Source organism: Pelobates fuscus, chromosome 4 (genome assembly GCF_036172605.1).
Source record: "Pelobates fuscus isolate aPelFus1 chromosome 4, aPelFus1.pri, whole genome shotgun sequence".
NCBI classification, from domain to species: domain Eukaryota; kingdom Metazoa; phylum Chordata; class Amphibia; order Anura; family Pelobatidae; genus Pelobates; species Pelobates fuscus.
The window spans coordinates 210721647-210745144 of NC_086320.1; positions in this window are offsets into that span (position 1 = coordinate 210721647).

The following is a 23498-nucleotide window of genomic DNA, read 5'->3' on the forward strand; positions in this document are numbered from 1 at the left end:
ATTGTGATGCATTTCCTTTTAGCTTTATGGTGCTATTTTGTTTTATTTATAATTAAGGGACACTCTGGGCACAATACAACATTATACATTTGATAGATGGCCTCATTAATGTACTGTTTTTTTTTACCCTTCCTACTTAACCAAACCCGATAATGCCAGAAAGACTTCCTTATCCGTCCCACCATCACTGAATACTTTGAATTCATAACCTGGCTGCAGACAATGAAATAAACTACAAGAAGGTAGTGATATCCTAATATATGCCTCTCTAGGGGTGTCTCCTTCTATTGCAGTTTGCTTTTGTCATTCAGATCATTCAGTGCTTCAAGTGGCTGAGCTGCATGCATACATTTGAGAAGGAAGTATTTTTCTGGGATGAGGAGGCGTGGCTAAAGAGGCAAGCTTATGGTGCAGCATACTGAAACTTTATTGTTTTTGCTTAAAAAAAACAAAAAAAAACGTGCTTTAACGTTTTATTGGTGCCCAGAGTGTCCCTTTCAAAGAACACCATAAGCTTTTATTTGGGTTTTAATATGTGGTGATTGTAGAATTAATTTACCTTTCAAAGAAGAAAGTGCTACTTGAATGTTAATTCTGTTGACAAAGTGAATACATTTTGTTTTGTGTGCATTTGATAAAACAATTTAATACAAATTATATATAATGTGCACATAAGATTAGAAGTAATAAGAAAATGAAAACATATTATAAAATTTACAGCGATATGTTTTCTTCAACTGAACACATTTGCATAATATCCCTGAAATCTTCAGCTAGTATTACAACAACACTGTACTGCATTGTCTTTTAATTGCATTAGAATTTCAGTAAAATTCCATCATAAGAAAAAGTAAGGGTCTACATTGTTGTATGTCAGACAATTTTTGGCAAACTTTGACAAAAGGCAGATCATTAAACTGCGTCCACCTGCTATTTAACATCAGCCATGACTTGCAAGAGCAGATGGGAGCAAGCATATTTTTGCATAGTGTGCATTTCATGCTTTTAGCATCAAATTGGTAATACTCAAAGACCTATGGAAAATACCACTATTTTGCAAAAACCTCCAAAATGCAGTATTGTTTCAGATCAGCATATCTCCCTTACCCTGCATTGCCACAGGTACCATGCAATCAAACATGTCATGTTGAAAAAAGAATACAAAAAACCCCACAAGTAACAGTGCTGCTTAATCTCTTCATCGTGCTGTTGCAGCTTTTCAGTAGGTAGGGCTCAAAACTGCAGGACCTTTAAGTAGCATGTCCAATTCCCAGAAAGGTAAACTCCTCCTTTAACCCTTTTGAAGTTGGTAAAGTATTTGATGGTGCAGCACTAACTACAATTAGACACAATAAATGCTCCCTTTCCAAGATAGCTACTCTACTTGAATCCACTCTTTGAGTTATGCAGGTGTATATTTATTGCAAATTTCAAATTATTTTATCAGTATAATTAACAACTTTTACATTTGGTGCACATATCTGATTAATCTTGTAGAAAATGTTGGTAAGTCACATATTGCTTATAATATGCTATATCACCCTCCTACATCTTAAAGACCATAAGGAGTTGTGTATCTAGATTTCTCTCACCTTTCAAAGATGCTCAGTTTAACATGGTTATAAAAACAATTCAGAAAGAAATTCATTAATGCCACGGAAATTTACTGATGTCAATGATTGCTATTAGTTAATAGTATTCCTGTTTTGACCAATGATTGTTGTTTAGTTTTGTTTTTTAATACTCTTAAACCAAAGTGAAGCTAAATAGGTAGTCCTAATCTTTTCTAAATAAATAAAAGATAAACAATGTTGCGGAAAATACCTGGAGTCTTGGAGCTTTGGAAGAAGGTTAAATATATGGAGATCTGTATTAACAGACACAAAGTAACACTATAACATTAAGAATAAAATCTGTAGTTTTAATTTAGCTATAGTAGAACACCAATGTTTTCATTTGCCTGGTTAAAACAAAAGGGATATGGAACCCAGACCACTTTATTGAGATGAAGTGGTCTGGGATCCTATAGGGTCCCTTTAAGCACCTTGCCATAGACTATGAAATTGTTTTCTAAATTAAGTCCAGATCTCCATTTTGTCTTTGTGGGCCATTTGTAAAATTAGATGTCCATTTCAAACTAGACACGGATACAGAAAAGGGATGATTCCCAGTTATTGTAGATAAAATTGTCATTAAATATTTGCACATTAAAATATTTTAGATGGATGGTGAATGAAAACTATAGAAAACTTGAACTTTTTTATTTTATTTTAATTTTTTTAGTAAGCTTTATTAATTTGCTTGAAAATACAACCTGTTGATGGGATAACATATGATAATACTTTTAGGACGTAAAGGGATGGGAACACATTTGAGAGCAATGTGTGTGTGTGTAAAGGATTAGATATGATGTGAATTTGCAAGAAGCAATAATGAAAACGGTTATAGCAGATTGTACAAGTTGTCTTCAGTACTTTTCAAATGTCTTATAGATATGTGGGATGAAGCTTTCAGTGGGTTAATGGTGTTAGAAGACCAAAAATGGGTATGTGTTCTACTGTATTTCTGTCACACTGTGCCATTTCTGTTTGTTTCGTGCTCAAAGAATATGAAATGTATTTTATAAAATGTGTTCAAATAAGAGGTATCTTCCTATTTGTAACATTTAAATTAATTTAACAATTTGGGGTAATTTTTGCTAGGTAAATATTTGTGCTAAACAAAATTGCTTGTATTATAATGTCTCTTTTTATTTTAAAAGTTTCTTCTTTATTATTTTCGACTACAAACCTGTTGTGTTCATTTATTATTTGTTTTGCTACTGATTCAAGATCTTATTTAATTTGATTTTCCCTTTTAACCTGACAAATTCATGACTATTAGTCAAATTTAGTGCCGTGGTTCGGAAATTCATTAAAAAAAAATGCCCTTATCAAGTGAAACTGCTTTAAAAACCTATTGAGCAAAGAACTGTACATTATAAAATTTTACTTTGAGATAGTTTTGTTTTACTACTATATTGCAGTTTACTTTAAAGGAACAGTCCAAGCACCATAACCACTACAGCCCTGGGGCCGCCCAGTAGTCACAACTTACCTCGGTCCGACCAGGTGCCTGTTGCTGCCCCTGCTGCTGGAAACTTCTACCTTTGAGTGAATAGTAGGTACTATTTCTCAAAATAAGTGCCGTTAATAGGCTCTTCGCCTACCACCTGCCATATGACTAACCCTTCTTCATGTTGCTGTGCAGAGAGGAAGGAAATGGCTGGCAGAGTTGCTAGGCACTGGAGCCCCAATTCTGGGGTTAAACCCTTGCTAAATTAGTTTGTTGTTGTAGGGGTGGGAGTGGTCATTTTAATCTAAAAGAATTCATATTTGCGGTACTTTTGGTCACTGGAGGAATACACTCCAGCAAATGACACAATGGCTTTTAAAGAGATACATATGTGTTAGTACCATTGAATACCATGTGAAGTTAAAATCATAACCCTTTCAATGCCAGTGCAGGGCTGCCAAGTCACACAGTCACTCCATTTGACACCTGATCTTCCGCCCCAGAACAGGGACTTATGGAAAGTGCTGTGCAATAGGATGATCAGTTGCACTTGTGTTGCATTTTTAATAAATTTTATGGGCACTGCCTGTAAACTTCCTGGCATTCTTTTATCCTGACTTGCAAGCGCATGCAGGATTACACACATTCTTAATTGGTGGAAATGTTGTCCGTGAGATCATTTGTAACAGGAATTGCACTTAATCCACAAGCCGATTGTGTGCTTAGCTTAGACCATTGGCCAGCACTCACCCATCAAAATATAGATACAGAAAATAGAAGGTCCGGGCACCCCAATACTTTAGGGCATATTTTTTGGAACCAGCAGAACACCGCAATGTTTTGACCCTAAATTGGGTAATTGTCACACTTGTGTCACTTGTGCTCTACTCCATCACCATCCTCCTTGCTTTCTGACCTTCAAAAGTTGTCTGCCAATTACAGGCTTGCACAGTCATGATAAAAAAGGGATACACTTAACCCTGTCCCTGAAGGGGTTAAAATAAATAGCCAGAATGTAGAGCATCAAAAGGGCTAATTTAGTTGTATGTCTTTTTTGTTTGTTTTGGATTTCCTCACCTTTTCAATCCATTTTGTGTGTAAATGAATAAATATGGTTGTTTGAACACACTTCCTGTACACGCACACCTTTTATATAAATATGCAAATATATATATTTTTTTGTAAAAATAAGGAATATTTGTTTACAAGCCTGTTCCCATTGAATATATTTTGAATCTTCATTGTATGTGCTAAGTACAAATAAAAATGAAGCTGTTTCAAATCACATTGTTTGTCATTTTTGTTTTCAACCATAACTATTTCTCCGTCCAATTACCACAGCCCCCTCTTTTGTGACATTGCAGGAATGACACCCGCAGCTTAAAAACAGAAGTACGTTACTTATCTAATTTGTTGGTTGCGTATGAATTTGCTAATTCATTATGTTAAGAGCTACATTCATATAATCATAAGAAAAAAATGTAAACTTTTTATTTAATTTAAATGTTTAGCTTACACTATTGCTACTTTTTTTTTGGCAAGGACCAATTGAGCAGATACATGGTAGGTCATATAATGGTTATCTTTCCCCGGGGTACTTGCTAATCTATTACATTTCATTTAAATCTTTTTTTTTTTTTTTTATGCAGTTCATTGGGGTCGTGTCCATTGTCATTTGTCGATCTGGTGATATTGTATCATTACATCGGTGCATTCCCTTTCCAAAATATACTGCCTGACTTTCACTCTGTTCCTAGGTTTAGCTACATGCCTCAATACATGAAAGAGAATACAAAATGGTGCATTGTGTATTGTCGGAAAATTATTCCATCATGGGGATCTTCAGTTTAAATTATAATCCACAAAAACCACAATCCTCAAGACCAAAGGTCAGCTGGTTTATGTAAATTTACAGAACACACAGACTGCATTACTTTGCCCCAATCTGCACTTATCTTGTGTTACAATACTTTATTTCTCTTTTATTGTTTACATTTATGCAAGTGCCTTTACTTATCTGAGGGCAGAAGCAGGAAATACATATCCTGGTCTTCCAGAGGATTGTGGGAGTAGTACTTCAAGATGGCTTGGGAAAGATCAAAGGCGGCTGTCTGAGAGAGTAACCCCTCCTAATCTCAGGCAGACCAGCACAAGTAACTAATTGGGTTTAGGGTATTTTGTTATCATTGTCACCATCATTTATACAAGTAATTGACATATAAATATCTGAGAACGAGTATTTTCACATGTAATCTATTAACAAACCTGAGATTAAGAAGGGTTTGTTAAAAGGAGCTTATAATCCATGAGAAAGTAGTTTAAAAAAATAAAATAAAAATTAATCCAGGAAACTGCTAGGTGTTACTAATAAATTGTGTTTTCATTAGGGAAAAGTCTAATGGCACATATTAGGGATTTTTATTGGAATGGGGCAGCCCTCTAACAATTATGTAGATGAAAGTTGGTACAGGAACAAGTAAAATATAGGAGAAGGTTGCTTGCAGAGTGAACGGAATGATGAGTGTACATTTTATGCGGACATGTAGTGGAATTATTGAGGGCTTTGTAAGTTGGTATTAAATGTTTTAACTGGCTTCTGAAGGGTACAGGATTTTAATGATCGGCAAAGTGATGGGGTGTGGGAGCGGTCAGTCGGAAAGAGGATCCTGGGGGTGGCATTCATGAAGAGTGGCATAATGGATATTTGGAAGGCCGATAGTCAAGTCTGAAAATAAGTGCACGAACAAGTGCCCTTGTATTTTTTGTTAGAAAAGGTGAATACGGTGTTTAGGTGGAAGTTGCAAGATTTGGAGACTGACTAGATTTGAGGAGAAGAGGTAGGATCTGAGTCGGATGTACTGTGATGACAGTGAGCTTAAGTAATTGGGGTAATTGGCAAGGCATTTTATTGGGACCCTTGGAGCCTGCCCCCCCACTCCTTGGCATGCAATCAACACAGTGGGGAGAACTAAAGTAGAGCGGTGCAAGACATACTTACAGACACATACACTGACAGTATGTCTCTCAATATGTGTGTCTGTGTGTGTTAGTATGTTGGTTAGGGTGTGTGTGTGTGATAGTATGTCTGTAAGTTTGTGTCAATATTGAAACATAGAATGTGACGATAAGAGCCATGTTGCCCATCTAGTCCGCCCAATTTTCTAAATACTTTCATTAGTCCCTGGCCTTATCTTATAGTTTGGTACCCTTATGCCTATCCCACACATGCTTAAACTCCTTTACTGTGTTAACCTCTACCACTTCAGCTGGAAGGCTATTCCATGCATCCACTACCCTCTCAGTAAAGTAATACTTCCTGATTTTATGTGGTAGTTTTTCTTCTTTTAAGTATAGTCTCCTCCTTTACTGTGTTGCTTCCCTTTTTATGTATTTAAATGTTTCTATAATTTCCCCCCTATCTCGTCTTTCCTCCAAGCTATACATGTTAGGTTCCTTTAACCTTTCCTTGTAAGTTCAATCCTGCAATCCAAGAACCAGTTTAGAATTCTCTCTAAAATATCAACATCCTTCTGGAGATCTGGTCTCCAGTACTGTGTACAATACTCCAAGTGAGGTCTCACCAGTGTTCTGTCCCTACTGCTAATACCTCTCCCTATACAACCAAGCATTCTGCTAGCATTTCCTGATGCTCTATTACTTTGTCTGCCTACCTTTAAGTCATCAGAAATAATTACCCCTAAATCCCTTTCCTCAGATGTTGAGGTTAGGACTCTATGAAATATTCTGTACTCTGCCCTTGGGGTTTTTTTTATGTACAAGATGCATTATCTTGCACTTACATTAAATGTCAGTTGCCACAACTCTGACGATTTTTCAAGTCTACCTAAATCATTTGCCATTTGGCTTATCCCTCCTGGAACATCAACCCTGTTACATATCTTAGTATCATCAGCAAAACTACATACCTTACCATCAAAACCTTCTGCAATATCACTAATAAAAATATTAAAGAGAATGGGTCCAAGTACAGATCCCTGAGGTACCCCACTGGCAGGGCCGGCGCTACCATAAAGCAGGATGTCATAGTGTGTGTGTCAGTATGTTTGTGTATACACATACTGACACAAACAAATATACTAACACAGACATAGAATAGTAATAGATGTCCCATTGACTTGGAGGGAGATAACGGTTAGACTATTTGGAAGGGGGGGGGGGATGAGGGGGAAGAGATGAGTTCAGTTTTAGAATATTTTTTTTTTTTTTTAATCGTAAGAAATCCAGTTAGAGATTGAAGAGCAGAAGTTTGTGACATGTTCCAGGAGGGCAGATCATAAGTCAGGTGCGGGGCAGTAAATCGACGTATTAAGATGGTATAAAAATCCAAAAGCGTTGATAATAGAGACTGTGTCAATGGATAATAAGAAGGCCAAGAATGGGTAACACTAAGATGGGCAGAGGGAAGGAGGTGGCACCAGAGAATGAGTCCCTAAATGAGCATTCAGAAAGGATGAAAGCCAGGAAAGTACAGTATCACGGAAGCCAAGGTTGTGTGAAATTCCAAAACCGTCAATAGATATGAGGCAAAGTAGGGACTTCTATAATCTTTTCAGTACTTTTCAGGCAAACCCTGTCATTCTTGATGGCCACAGACATCAGCCACCACATTTACCAGAACTGTATTTTTTTTAGTTTTGCTGTAACAGACATAACTGAAAAAGTGACAAGGGATATTTTAGAAGGTCTGCAAAACTGGAAACAAAGGCACTCCTTCAAAATTAGAGTTGAAATACATGTAAAAACTGATCTGCACCATTGCTAGGTCTAAAAGGCACCTAGGACTGTGTATCAAAGCAAATCACGATCTGCTCTTGGACACACCCAAACTATACCCCTAAATTAACACCAACTTTACCTTATTATTCCTCATGGCCAAAGCCCCCTTATTTTCCCCCCTAGACACAGAGGATCAAAAACGTAAAAATAGCTGCACATTGTCAATCATGCACAGAACTACCCACTAACCGGTATGGACATACCTTAATTAATGCAAGTTCACGTTTATTAGTATTATTTATAAAGCACCAACAGGGACGACTGACAGACACTTACTTGAAACTAGACAAAATGGACACACATGATCAGTGGGGTTGAGGGCCCTGCTCTGGGGTATAGTGTCACAAAAAGTAAGGGTAGAGTAGAAAACCACGGATGCTAGAATAGTATTCACTGAGGGATACAGTGTTTTTTTTTTGTTTTTTTGTTTTTTATATAAATATGCCAGTTGCAGGAGAGCAATCTGGGTGCAGGGAGTGAAGCCTGTTACTTTATGTTGTTTAACTCTATGGCACTAAACTCAAGAGGCAGCAATAGCTCTGAGTGCCTGCCTTGCAAAGACTTTAATTTATATGATTTCCTGAATTTCCTGATTTTCATTGATTTTTTTTTTGAAGGACTGGAGACTGGGGGAAAGTCTAATGAAGAAGGGAAGGGAGTTCCATAGGAATGCTGCAGCCCTAGAGAAGTCTTGAAGGCGAGTATGAGCAGAGGATCGTCAGAGGTCTTCAGCAGACCATAGGAGCCTAGACAGGACATACTTGTATATTAGGGAGGATAGGTACATAGGAGCAGCAGTGTGTAGTTATTTGTAAACAAGTACCAGAATGTTATATCTAATGGTAAGCCAATGCAGAGACTGACTGAGGGAGGAGGTGCGGGTGCGGGTGGAAAGGAGGATGGGCCTTGTCTCTGCAGAATTAATTATAGACTGTAATGGAGCAAGTTGGGAACCACTGAAAGAGAGTTGCAGTAGTCAAGGCTAGAGAGGATATCGACATGGATCAGCACCTTTGCCGCATCCGGTGTAACGTCTTTTTGAGTTGTAAACGGAAGGATTTTGCGATTGAATGGACATGAGGGGTGAAGGAGAGTTTGGAATCAAAGAGAACACATAGGCAGTGAGCCTGAGAGGTAGAGCTGATGGTAGCGCTGTAGACTTGGGCGGAAACCGACACAGGAGTAGCAACACTTGACGCACATACAGACAACAGCATATTCATACATAAAGACTCAAGCAAACATGCACTTACATACATACATATCTCCTCCTCATTCTCAGTGCCACTATAAATTCTGAGTCTCCCATATTCCTCCTTTTTCAATAACCCACCCATACTTAGCCCCGACCCCTCTCATTCACATATCTAAACCTCACCAAGCTCTGACACCTCGGCAGTATCCACCACACACAGATATACTCTGCCTATGCCACATGTTGTTCTTTCACTTACCATACTCCGTGCAGGTCAGCAGAGTGTAGAGGAGTCAGAGTAAGAGACATTACTGGTGGACATGCAACCTTACTCTGCTTGAAAGCTGGAGAGCAAGAGGTGAGGGAGCAGCACACAGGAACTCCATTCCTGGACATTACATTTCCTGGAGTGGATTCCTACTGTCCCAACAATGATTACCCTACAGGCTACAGAGGCCCCTTATCAGGGTTTCTATATAGCCACCAGTGTAATCATAGCAATGAGAGAGAGAGCGAGAGCACTGATCATGGGCCTGATGCTCAAAGTTTTAATGGGCATAATTACATTAGTATTTTAAATGAACACTCCAGTAATCATAACCACTAAAAGTGCTATGGTGGTTATAGTGTAATGAGTACCCTGGCAGCCCATTGCAAGTAGTCACCCCCTGTTAGCATGGTTTCAATTCTTACCTGTTTTCTGCAAGGTGATCACCAAGGTGAAGTTCTTGCCTAGGAACTTGGTACTCCTGAGCTAAACCCTACCCTGCACCTCTAGTGGTTGTCTTCCTGATTGATTCAATGCTTCCCTATGAGAAGCATTTGACTGGATGAATGCCAATCTCATGGTGCATTCACTTTTCATCCCTAATGTTTCTCTATGAAGAGCATTGGATTGGACAAAAAGGCAGTGAATTGATGCCTGATGGATCACGAGGAGTGAGCTGCAGCACCAAGTGAGTATCAGTGCTGGAAAAAAGATGAGTAAAATGCCTTTTCCCTGATTTTTTTTATTTATTTTTTTTGCTGTGGGGAATTCTATATAAGGAATAGTACACATTTGTATTCCTAATGCTATAGTGTTCCTTTAATATGTTTAATGTGTATGTTTGTGTATATAGATATAGATAGATATGTGTTGATGTCATATATGCTGGAAATATTTGTATATGTGTATTGTTGCAATTGAAGCCGTTATGTTTTTTACTATCGTTTTTTTTCCACATAATCTAATATACACTGCATATTACTTGGAGCTCTGGCAACTAGTACAAAAACTATAGCACTAAAGCATCTAATGATGAGCTTGCCTTAAAGGTACAGTCCGGACCCCTAAAGCACTTAAGCTTGCTGAAAAGCTTTATGTGTGAAGAGTGTATCGTCTTTATTTAATTTTGCAAAAAGTGCAGATTTGCATTGAAATTGACACTTATAAATTAACCTGGTTACACCCCTTGTCTTTCAAGAAAACAGGTCCTGTTACTTCCTGGTTGCTCCTCTATGGAGCTAAACTCAAGAGGCAGCTAGAGCTCAGAGTACCTGCCTTGCAAAGACTTCTCATTAACCTGAATTGGAAAGTCTGTGATTTGACAGCCACAGAAAGTCTGGGCGGGGTTAGAAGGGGAAGGCTTGCAAAGGCATAATTGCAACTTTTTCAAGCCGTTTTTAGATGTACCCCAATGAAAACCATGTATAATTAAATACATTTTGGATATATCTACTATACAGGGATTCTTATTTATTTTGTAGTGTCCCTTTAAATTGTCAGCCAATGCAGCTCTGTTGACTTGCAATTCTCATCAAACTCAGACAGATTCATGCTCAACATGGTGAGAAATGTCGATCACTGCAGGGAGCCGTACTAGACTAGACTAAGTCTACAAGTATTCTTTTTAGCTGCAGACTGTAAATACATCCTGATGACATCAGAGGGCTTGTCCTAGACTGCAATTTACCAAGAGTGGGAGAAACCTTCTGCAAGACTGACAGGCTAGCCAGGAGTGTGGGCCTATCAAAGCAGGATTGAGTTGGAGCTCAATATGCCCTGATGTTATTTCACAAAAGATTCAAACTGTATAAATGAAAGTGCTGAGAGGCACTCCTATTAGGGTCTTGCAATGAAAAGGACTTACAAAACATATATGGTGCATTCAGAAAGCCCCTTCATTTTTCACATGATACAGTTTTTTTAAATTAACATTTTTGCATATCAATCTACACTCAATACCCAAGAACAGAAAACACATTTTTGACACTATTGCAAATATTTTAAATAGAAAAAAATTCAATATCACTTTGACATAAGTATTATGTGGACCATAGATGGACAGAGATTTTCAGATCACCAGAAAGTTTTGGTTTGAAGTTTGGCTGCACCTCTCAAAGAAATTCAGAGTTATCCCTCGCAGTGTCTTGACTGTGTGTTTAGGGTCATTGCCCAGTTGGAATGTGAACGATTGGCCCTTTCTGAAGTCCTGAGTGAGTATTTTGCTGTATTCAGTTTTTCCTCAACCCTGACCAGTCTTCCTGTACCTGCTGCTGAAACACTCCTGAAGCACGATGTTACCACCACTATGCCGTTGGCATGGTATTGCCATTGGCATTTGACATTGTACCTCCATACATGACCTTTAATGGAAATTAAAATGTTTTGTAGCCTTCCCTAAATCTGTGCCTCGACAAAATCCTGTCTAAGAGCTCTGCAGGCAGTTCTTTTGACCTCATTACTTGAACTGTGCGCTGATATGCATTTATAGTGGCGAGACCTTATAAAGACAGGTAAAATCCAGTTAACTGACCTAGCTGCCATGAGGCAGGGAATCGATCCTGCTGGAATTACGTTGTCAGGTTGAAGATCTAGACCGTAGGCGGAACAACATCTGCATCTGAGGCCTATCAGAGCCCAACGAAGAATCACTACTTGAGCTCCCATGCGACCGGTTTGCACAACTGCTTGATGAGGTGGCGCATTAAGCAGGCCCACAGGGCGCTCCGGCCCCCCAGGAGAGACAGACAACCCCGTGATTTTATATGCTGCCTACTTTCTTTCCACCTGAAGGACACGATCATGAGAGCTGGAAGGCCGCTGCAATCGATATCTTACATGGATGCCCAGGTGTCTTTGTTCCAGGACTTATTAGTGCTCACCCTAGATGCCCAGCAGGTCTTGAAGCCTCTTTCCCGACTACTTCAAGACAAGAGGATCCACTATAAATGGGGATTCCCATTCAGCTTGGTTGGGAATTCATGGCACGTTTACATCTACAACCACATTACCTTGGGATTAGACATCTGGGCTGGGAACTTGCGGAGCTCGAAGCTTAAAGTAATGACATTTCCTTATACCAGGTTTTTATTGACCCTCACTTTACTGACTTACACGATTGGGGTAGTTTGACTCATAGGAATCTCACTCCCCTTGAATGTTTTTTTGCATTTGACTGTAGTCGAAATAGATACACCCCTTGATGGTGGTTAGCGATAGTGTCTGGTTTGAAACGGTTCTGGTCTAATAATGGGAGGACTAATAATGGACTTAACATCACTAAAATACGTTCCCAACTACTTCAGACCCTCTGCTCAGTATGTACCTCATCTGTGGCGTTTTTCCAAGTGATGCACTTTAAGGGCATTAGTGCACCTACACTTAGGAACAATCACTTCTCATTAGGATTTCTCGCAAATCAATAGATAGAAACGAATATAAACCCTTATTTCGAAAAATTCAAGAATAAGGGAGTTGGCCGTACTGCTGGTACTAATTCCACCTTAGGGCTTGGACCCCTATTGTTACAAATCGATTAGAATAAACTAGATACTCCAGAAAACAGTAGATTTCTATAAGGTATTTAACAAAAGGAATATATGCTACAAAGTATCCAATGGCTCATTAGTTAAGTGGTAACCATGCAGAGTTAGGTAAATCCTAACTTTCTTTGTAAAGTAGATGAAACAGACATAAGTCTAATCGTTCTTTAGATAGATTGCATAGTTATATCTCCTTAGTAGAGACTGTGAAGTTGGAAAGAAAGGGAAGGATTCACTAAACTCCTATTTGAAAGCATAACAAAGTTACCATAAGAGAGGATAACAGTGATGGCTATATATCTGATACCAGATTGGGTAAGAGACTGGAGACAAAAAGTTCAGATTATCAAGATGGGGGACAGTTATACCCCAAACGTGAAAGAATGTGGTACAGGTTCATAGACAAACAACTAATTGAGATTAAATATTGGATGGCAAGAAAATTAAGCAATAAAAAGAATGCAATCTCCAAGATAGTGAATGTCAATAGTATATTGATATACGGGACTGAAAAAAATATTCAACTAGACAGTGAGGGAGAGCTTAAAGGGAATCTCCAGTGCCAGGAAAACAATCTGTTTTCCTGGCACTGGAGGGTCCCTCTCCCTCCAACCCACCAATCCCCGGTTACTGAAGGGGTGAAAATGATGTCGCTGTCTCCTCCTCCGCGCCGCTCCTCCTCTGCATTGCGTCGGCCGGTTGGCGAGACTGATTCCGCCCACCGGCCGAGGAGGCCTAATGCGCATGCGCGGCAATGCCGTGCATGTGCATTATCGCTCCCTATAGGAAAGCATTGAAAAATAATTTCAATGCTTTTCTATGGGGAAATGAGCGGCGCTGGAGGTCCTCACATAGCGTGAGGACGTCCAGCGACGCTCTAGCACAGGTTTCCTGTGCTATGAAGGAGGAAGTGACCTCTAGTGGCTGTCTAGTAGACAGCCACTAGAGGAGGAGTTAACCCTGCAAGGTAATTATTGCAGTTTATAAAAAACTGCAATAATTACACTTGCAGGGTTAGGAGTAGTGGGAGTTGGCACCCAGACCACTCCAATGGGCAGAAGTGGTCTGGGTGCCTGGAGCATCCCTTTAACTTCCACTGAGTCCTCCCAGAAACTCAAACAGTCAAACTCTGTCTTCCATCAGTTATCATGGATCATGGATGAATCTCTTGTTTTCTGGAGTTTCTAGTTTATTCTAATCTATTTTTCGCAAATCATACTGATGACAAATGTTCAGGAGTATCTATATTATTTTCCCACTCAGTTCTGATTTTTGTAATACCACCCAGGCAGATCCACATGGGAGGTACCACTCCATTAAGGGAACTCTATAGTCAACCACACATACACATTTTCATGTATCTACAGTCCTAACCGGAACCGACACGTCTTTTTGGCGAAAACACTGTCGCTCTTGGAGAGATTCCGAGAGGGTTTACTACTGGTTGTGGGTGATCTTAATCTACCCCTGATTCCTGGGATTCCTCCAGAAGAGTTAGCTTTGTCCCTCAGCATTGTATCCGCACAGCCCGTCAGTCCCTGTGGAAACTTGGTTTGGTGGATTGCTGCAGGGTGGTGCACCCGGATGATAGGGACTTCTCATTAAATTTGGCAGTACACAAGAAGTACGTCAGTGAAGTTAAATGAAAACTTACTGACAGGGTTGGAAGATATAGAGCTCGAAAAACAGAAATTGACCCACTACTTTGTGTCAAACAACAACGCGGATATTCCCCCTCTGACGATATGGGAGCGCACAAGTGTGCAATTAGGGGGCACTATAGTAAGGTTTGTATATAGGACAAGAAGGATATTTTTAGACACATGACCGCGCTGATCAGACAGATAGAAGACCTGGAAAATACACACAAACGGATGCAGGTGTACAGTACATATCTACAACTAACTGATTTGCGTAGACAACTTAGAGACATCTTGTCCCAAGATCTACTACACACCCTACGGAGGTCTTCCAGGTATTTCTATGAACATTTCAATAAGTGCAGGAGACTCTTGGCATGGCATTTGAGGGAGAAGCGGAAGTCGCACTAACGGCTCGCAATCTGGGTTAAAGGCACGCTCACATATCCTATCCAGTACAATACGCGAGAGGGATGTCCTCTGTCCCCCCTCATGTTTGCCCTTTCTTTGGAACCGTTTCTGGAGGCAGTCAGATGAGACGGGGGTATTACGGAGTTCACTCTGGGCCACAGAGAACATCACATAGTGGCATATGCCTATGAAATGCTCTTCTTCCTTGAGCAGCTGACGGTCTCACTGCCCAATCTCTTGGAGTCTTTTAGAAGGTTTGGTTTGATTTCTAATCTTAAACTTAATATGGACCAGTTATTATTATTATTATTATTATTATTATTATTATTATTATATTTATAGAGCGCCGTCAAATTCCGCAGCGCTTTACAATGGGTGGACGAACAGACATGTAGTTGTAACCAGACAAGTTGGACACACAGGAACAGAGGGGTTGAGGGCCCTGCTCAATGAGCTTACATGGTAGAGGGAGTCCTCTCTGTTGGTGTCCCCCAAGGTTCAGTCCTTGGTCCCCTACTGTTCTCCATCTATACTGCCTCCCTTGGTAAACTCATTAGCTCCTTTGGCTTCCAATTAGTGATGTCCCGAACGGTTCGCTGGCGAATAGTTCCCGGCGAACATCGCTTGTTTGCGTTCGCCACGGACGGCGAACATATGCGCCGCAGATGGCGAACATATGCGCTGTTCGGTCTGCCCTCTATTCATCATCATTGAGTAAACTTTGACCCTGTACCTCACAGTCAGCAGACACATTCCAGTCAATCAGCAGCAGACCCTCCCACCTCCTGGACAGCATCCATTTTACATTCATTGTGAAGCTGCATTCTTAGAGAGGAGGGACAGTGTAGCTGCTGCTGATTTGATAGGGAAATTGATAGCTAGGCTAGTGTATTCAGTGTCCACTACAGTCCTGAAGGACTCATCTGATCTCTGCTGTAAGGACAGCACCCCAAAAAGCCCTTATTAGGGCTAGAACATCAGTCTGCTTTTTTTATTTCCTGTGTAATCTAATTGCAGTTGCCTGCCTGCCTGCCAGCCTGTGTGTCAGGCTCACAGCATATACTGTGCCCACTTGCCCAGTGCCACCACTCACTCACTGGTGTCACAATAGTTTGCATTTTAAAAAAACAACAACTTTTTTGACTGTAATATAATAGCAGTCAGTTTCCTTCACGAGTGTGCGTTTCAGGGACTGCCCAGTGCCACCACTCACTCACTGGTGTCCCAATAGCTTGCATTTAAAAAAAACTACACTTTTTTGACTGTACTATAATAGCAGTCAGTTTCCTTCACGAGTGTGCATTTCAGTGCCTGCCCAGTGCCACCACTCACTCACTGGTGTCCCAATAGCTTTCATTTAAAAAAACAAAAACTTTTTTGACTGTAATATAATAGCAGTCAGTTTCCTTCACGCATGTGCGTTTCAGGGCCTGCCAGGGTACAGTGTCACAGCAGTGAAACTCATATCTGGTGTAACAGTAGTGTACATTTAAAAAAAAAAATACAATTTTGACTGTAATAGATTGAATAGCAGTTAGTTGTCTGCAAGTGTGTGTGTGTCAGGCCTGCAGCGTCTACTCTGCCAACTTCTGCCACTGCACAGTGCTACTCATATCTGTTGTCACAGTAGCTTGCATGCATAGTACCACTAATCGAAAAAAAAATGACAGGCAGAGGCAGGCCACCCCGCAGGGGCCATCATGGTCGTGGTGCTGTGATTCCCTTTGGCCCTAGAATAATGCCCAGTGTTCAGAGGCCACGTACCCTGAACTTAACAGTTCTGAGGACATAGTTGACTGGCTAACACAGGACACCCAATCTTCTACAGCTTCCGCTCGGAACCTTGACGCACCATCCTCCTCCAGCTTAGCTTCGGCACCTCTCAAGTTACCATTCGCCCGCCTGCCGCCACCACCAACACTAGCACCACAGCCGCTTCACTTGGTATGTCAGAGGAGTTATTTACACATCAGTTGGAAGAAATGAGTGATGCGCAACCATTCTTGCCAGAGGATGTAGATAACAGGGATATGTCTCAGTCAGGCAGCATTACACATGTACGGTGTGATGATGATGATGTTGTACCCGCTGCTGCTTCCTTTTCTGAGTTTTCAGATACAAGTGAAGCGGTTGATGATGACGATGCGTCCGTGGATGTCACGTGGGTGGCCGCTAAAAGAGAAGAAGAACAGGGGGAAAGTTCAGATGGGGAGACAGAGAGGAGGAGGAGGAGGAGGAGGAGGAGACGAGTTGGAAGCAAGGGGAGGTCATTGCAAGGAGCTAATGGCACAGTCAGACAGCATGCATCGGCACCCGGGGTCAGCCAGACAGCACGCCAATCAACGCATGCTGTTGCCACCCCCAGAATGCCATCATTGCAGAGCTCAGCAGTGTGGCATTTTTTTTGTGTGTCTGCCTCTGACAACAGCGATGCCATTTGCAACCTGTGCCAAAAGAAACGGAGTCGTGGGAAGTCCAACACCCACCTAGGTACAACTGCTTTGCGAAGGCACATGATCGCACATCACAAACGCCTATGGGATCAACACATGAATACAAGCAGCACACAAACTCAAAGCCGCCATCCTCCTCCTGGTCCAGCATCTTCAGCTACTTTAACCACTGCTGTTCTCCTTGCCCCCTCTCAACCATCCGCCCCTCCGTCTCTCTTCTTGAGCAGTTCCTGCTCATCTGCCCACAGTCAGGTGTCTGTCAAGGACATGTTTGAGCGTAAGAAGCCAATGTCACAAAGTCACCCCCTTGCCCGGCATCTGACAGCTGGCTTGACTGAACTCTTAGCCCGTCAGCTTTTACCATACAAGCTGGTGGAGTCTGAGGCGTTCAAAAAATTTGTAGCTATTGGGACACCGCAGTGGAAGGTACCCGGCCAAAATTTCTTTGCACAAAAGGCAATCCCCAACCTGTACTCGATTGTGCAAAAGGAAGTAATGGCATGTCTGGCACACAGTGTTGGGGCAAGGGTCCATCTGACCACTGCAAAGCATGGTCAGGGCAGGTATATCACCTACACTGCGCATTGGGTAAACCTGCTGATGGCTGCAAAGCATGGAATGCATGGCTCTGCAGAGGAGTTGGTGACACCGCCACGACTTGCAGGCAGGCCTGCTGCCACCTCCTCTACTCCTTCTACTCCATCCTCTTTCATAACCTCCTCGGCTGAGTCCTCTTCTGCTGCTGCGTCTTGCTCCACATCAACGAAACCCCCCCAGCTCCCCAGGTACTGTTATAAGGAAGAATCCTGAAGCAATCTCTGGAGACAGTACCTTTGAGTGACTTCTGTAACTGCAGATATTTCCAGAGAGATCCAGCAGAATGTAGGACAGCAGCAGAACAGCAATGGCAATCCTTTCTCTTCCTTCTGATGGCAGGATGCAAGAGCTCATTCACACTCCTGCAGAAAGTTCCAGAATCTGCAGGGAGTTGAACATAAAATGACAGTCTTCTAATTCTCCTAGCAGAGCAGTAGACCGTCTCCAACTTCTTGTAGTTGCAGTGCCTTCCCCTGTTATTATCTCACTGTCCCAGCAGTAATAGACCATATAAACAGGTAGGAACACACTTTCTTTATAGCAGACTCAGAGAACATGGCTTCTGCCCTGTCCTCTTCTTCCTGCCATCCTAGCCCCTCCTCCTCACAAGACAGGGCAAAGGGCAAAGTTCAATATCTCAAAACTTAAAGTAAAAACAGTAAAATATCGCAGTCTGTTACATCCTCCCCTCTGTAGAATCCTTGCCTTCCACTGGCAAGAGCAGTCCATCTGGTTTATAACCATTTAACAAGATGGTACAATACAATCTAATTCAGGGAAATTCTATCACTCAATATTTCAGTCAAAGTATGCAATACATTGATTAACTTAGTGCACGTGTGGGGGTTCTGAGAATATGTGGGTTCCCCAATGTTGTCATAGGTCAAGAATCTCGGGGCCCTCCGATTTCTTCTGCCTCTACCTAGGTAGCTCGGTGGTTGTCCACTAATTTCTTCATTACAGGGTCTTTCGCCCACAGCATTGGGAAGGGATCTGGTAGACAGAGGTCCAGATCCTCGTATAAAGTTAGAGTCCCTAACTGGTGAATGAGGGACAAAGCTGTGACTTTCAGGATTCAATCCAGATGAGGGGGAAGAAGGAGCAGAGGTAGAAGGGACCAACTGTGTTTCTCGCGCTGTCCGCCTGTCTCTGTCAGGGCTGAAACCTGTAGCTTCTTCTTTATCATTAGTTGGTGAAGTCCCGCTGGGACCTTCTCCAGGGTTGTCTTCTGATAGGGGACATAACAGGGATTAAACTGATATGAATAGTACTACTTAACACACCTTATAATAACGCAGAGCGAGGCAACGCAAAGAGAGAAGAGTCTGAAGAAGAGGAGTCAGAGGAGGAAGGTGGCTTTGAGGAGGTGGAAAACCAAACACAGCAGGCGTCCCAGGGGGCTTGTTGTCACCTTTCGGGGACCCTTGGTGTTGTACGTGGCTGGGTGGAGGAAGAGACCCTCAATGACATCAGTGAGGACAAGGAACGGGACATGGCTAGCTTGGTATCCAACCTTGTGCAAATGGGGAGTTTGCGTTTGTGCAAATGGACTGTTTGCGGTTGTTTGCAGTGCGTTAAACAGGGAGTTTGGTCTGTCACTGTGAAGCGGGCGTAACCCCTACACTACCTGATCGATACAACATCATAACCTGATGTTTTAAAGCAGGTTATTCCAAACAATTTAGGAATGTTAGGTGATTTATGCCCTGTATGGATTAAAACCAGACTCTGCATCAACTATGTAATTTTCCATGGGAGTTTTGCCATGGATCCCCCTCCGGCATGCCACAGTCCAGGTGTTAGTCCCCTTGAAACAACTTTTCCATCACTATTGTGGCCAGAAAGAGTCCCTGTGCCTGCCTATTGAAGTCTATGGCAGTTCGCCCAGTTCGCCCGTTTGCGAACATTTGCGGAAGTTCGCGTTCGCCATTCGCGACCCGAAAATGTTATGTTCGCGACATCACTACTTCCAATATCGTTTCTATGCAGATGACACACAAATCTACCTGTCCTCTCCTGATCTCTCCCCGTCCCTCTTAACTAGTGTCTCTGACTGCCTCTCTGCTGTTTCTAACTGGATGGCTGCCCACTTCCTTAAACTAAACTTGACCAAAACTGAAATTCTGGTCTTTCCTCCCTCAAGTGTTGTTACTCCTGTCTCTGTCTCGCTCCAAGTCAACGGTGCTACCATCAGCTCCACCACACAGACTCGCTGCCTAGGTGTTCTCTTTGACTCCGACCTCTCCTTCAAGCCTCATGTTCAATCTATCGCCAAATCCTGTCATTTCCATCTCAAAAACAATGTGCGCATCCGCCCCTACTTAACGCCAGATGCGACTAAGGTTTTGGTCCATTCCACTGTCCTTTCTCGCCTTGACTACTGTAATCTGCTTCTCAGTGGTCTTACGTGCTCCCAACTTGCGCTGTTACAGTCCATAATGAATGCGGCGGCGAGGCTCATCTTCCTGTCCGCCCGCACCTCCCATGCCTCACCCTTCTGTCAGTCCCTACATTGGCTTCCTATAAAATATAGAGCTCAATTTAAAATTCTGGTTCTTGCTTTCAAATCTCAACATAATGCTGCTCCCACCTATCTATCCTCCCTTATACACAAGTATGTCCCGTCTAGGCCCTTACGATCTGCTGAAGACTGACGTCTATCTTCTGTCTGTACTCCCACCTCTGATGCTCGCCTTCAAGATTTCTTGAGGGCTGCGCCATTCCTGTGGAACTCGCTTCCCTCCTCCATTAGATGCTCACCCAGTCTCCACTCCTTCAAAAAATCGTTAAAAACTTACTTCTTCATAAAAGCGTATCAATTAAACTGTTAATAGCTCCCGACTGATTCCTCTTCTGCAACTGTCACTAACCGAGTTGGGGAGTAGAAGCAGAGCCAGAGAAAGAAACACTGAAAGAGCGCTGGGAGAGGTAGGAGGAGCACCAGGAGAGACTAATATCTTGTAGACCGATATTGCGGAGGATGAGAAAAGCTGTTGATGATCAACAGTGTCAAAAGCCGCAGACAGGTCAAGGAGAATTAGGATAGAGTAGTGACCACGAGATTTTGCAGCGAGTAGATCATTGGATACTTTGGTCAGTGCCGTTTCCACAGAGTGCTTAGCGCGGAAACCAGACTGAACCGGGTCTAGCAGAGAGTTGGACTCGTGGAAGTCTGTCAATCTCGCATACACAATTCTTTCAAGGATCTTGGATGCAAAAGGCAGTAGCGAGATAGGACAATAGTTGGATGGGGAGTTAGGGTCAAGACTGGGCTTCCTTAGAATTGGGGTTACAGTTGCATGTTTGAAGGTTGATGGAAATATACCAGAGGAGAGAAAGAGATTGCGAATTTTAGTGAGAGGTGGAGAAAGAGAAGAAGACAGAGTACGGATGAGATGCGAGGGAATTGGATCTAGGGAGCAGGTGGTGGGGCGGGAGGACTGGAGCAAAGCAGAAACCTCTTCCAATGTAGCGGGTGCGAATGAACATAGAACAGCAGAGCAGTGGCGTACTAAGGGGGGGGCGGGGGGGGCGGTCCGCCCCGGGTACCATCAGGCAGGGGGGTGCCACCAGGGCTGGCCAGGCTTGCTATTCTGTGAGCTGTGTGGCTGCACCGGGTGCCGTAGCAGCAGGGCGCCGGGCAGCCGACACAGCTCACACGCAGGGGCTGGAAGCAGGAAACCTGCACGGAGATTTGGGGGCGGAGCTAAAACGGCCGTGGGGGCGGAGCCAAGCCGGATGCGGGGGCGGAGCTAAATGCAGCCTCATACTGCTGCACACAGAGAGAGGGGAAGCAGGAAGGAGTCCCTGCTTCCCCAACTACAGCACAGGAGGGACTGGATCCACTCCTACTCCAGCCCAAGCTTACTGTAAGTGAGAGAGAGAGAGAGTGTGTGCTGTGTGTAACTGTGATTGTGACTGTCTGACTGTGTGTGCTGTGTGTAACTGTGATTGTGACTGTCTTTGACTGTGTGTGCTGTGTGTAACTGTGATTGTGACTGTCTGACTGTGTGTGAGTGTGTAACTGTGATTGTGACTGTCTGACTGTGTGCTGTGTGTAACTGTGATTGTGACTGACTGTGTGTGAGTGTGTAACTGTGATTGTGACTGTCTGACTGTGTGCTGTGTGTAACTGTGATTGTGACTGACTGTGTGTGAGTGTGTAACTGTGATTGTGACTGTGTGTGCTGTGTGTAACTGTGATTGTGACTGTCTTTGACTGTGTGTGCTGTGTGTAACTGTGATTGTGACTGTCTTTGACTGTGTGTGCTGTGTGTAACTGTGATTGTGACTGTCTTTGACTGTATGTGAGTGTGTAATTGTGATTGTGACTGTCTTTGACTGTGTGTGAGTGTGTAACTGTGATTGTGACTGTCTTTGACTGTGTGTGCTGTGTGTAACTGTGATTGTGACTGTCTTTGACTGTGTGTGCTGTGTGTAACTGTGATTGTGACTGTCTTTGACTGTGTGTGCTGTGTGTAACTGTGATTGTGACTGTCTTTGACTGTGTGTGAGTGTGTAATTGTGATTGTGACTGTCTTTGACTGTGTGTGAGTGTGTAACTGTGATTGTGACTAGGGATCGACCGATTATCGGTTTTACCGATATAATCGGCCGATATTCGTTATTTTCGGAAATATCGGTATCGGCCAATATAGCTACCGATATTGCCGATAATACCTCCTAGGACCGCCAGGCTCATTACAAGCCCGGCGATCCTGGGGGGGCCGGCGGCAAGCGCTGACTTACCCTCCCAGCAGCTCCTGCAGCTCCATGTCTAAATCTCGCGAGACCCGCGTCTGCAGAGCGTTGCCACGGGTTACCATGGCAACGCTCCGCGCGGCACTAAGGGACGCGAGATTTACACTGGGGAGCTGGAGGAGCTGCTGGGAGGGAGCAGCCGCCCCACAGTACTTAACAAGCCACCGGACCACCAGGGAATACTACATCCCCCCCTCCCTGGTAAGAAGCAGGTGGGGGGGGGGGGGACTAAAAGAAACAAAAACAATACAATTTAAATATAAAAAAAAATTATAATAAACATAAAAAATCCCCCCTCCATTTTACACAAATTACATCACTACACACACACACACACACACTCTCACTGCATGACATACATACACACTACACAAACACACACACACTGCATAACATACATACACACTACACAAACACACACAAACTGCATTACATACATACACACTACACAAACACACACACTGCATTACATACACAAACTACACACACACACTGCATTACATACACAAACTACACACACACAAACTGCATTACATACATACACACACACTGCATTACATACATACACACTTCACAAACACACACTCTGCATTCACTATACACACACTACACAAACACACACTCTGCATTCACTATACACACACTACACAAACACACACTCTGCATTCACTATACACACACTACACAAACACACACTCTGCATTCACTATACACACACTACACAAACACACACTCTGCATTCACTATACACACTCTGCATTCACTATATATATATATATATAT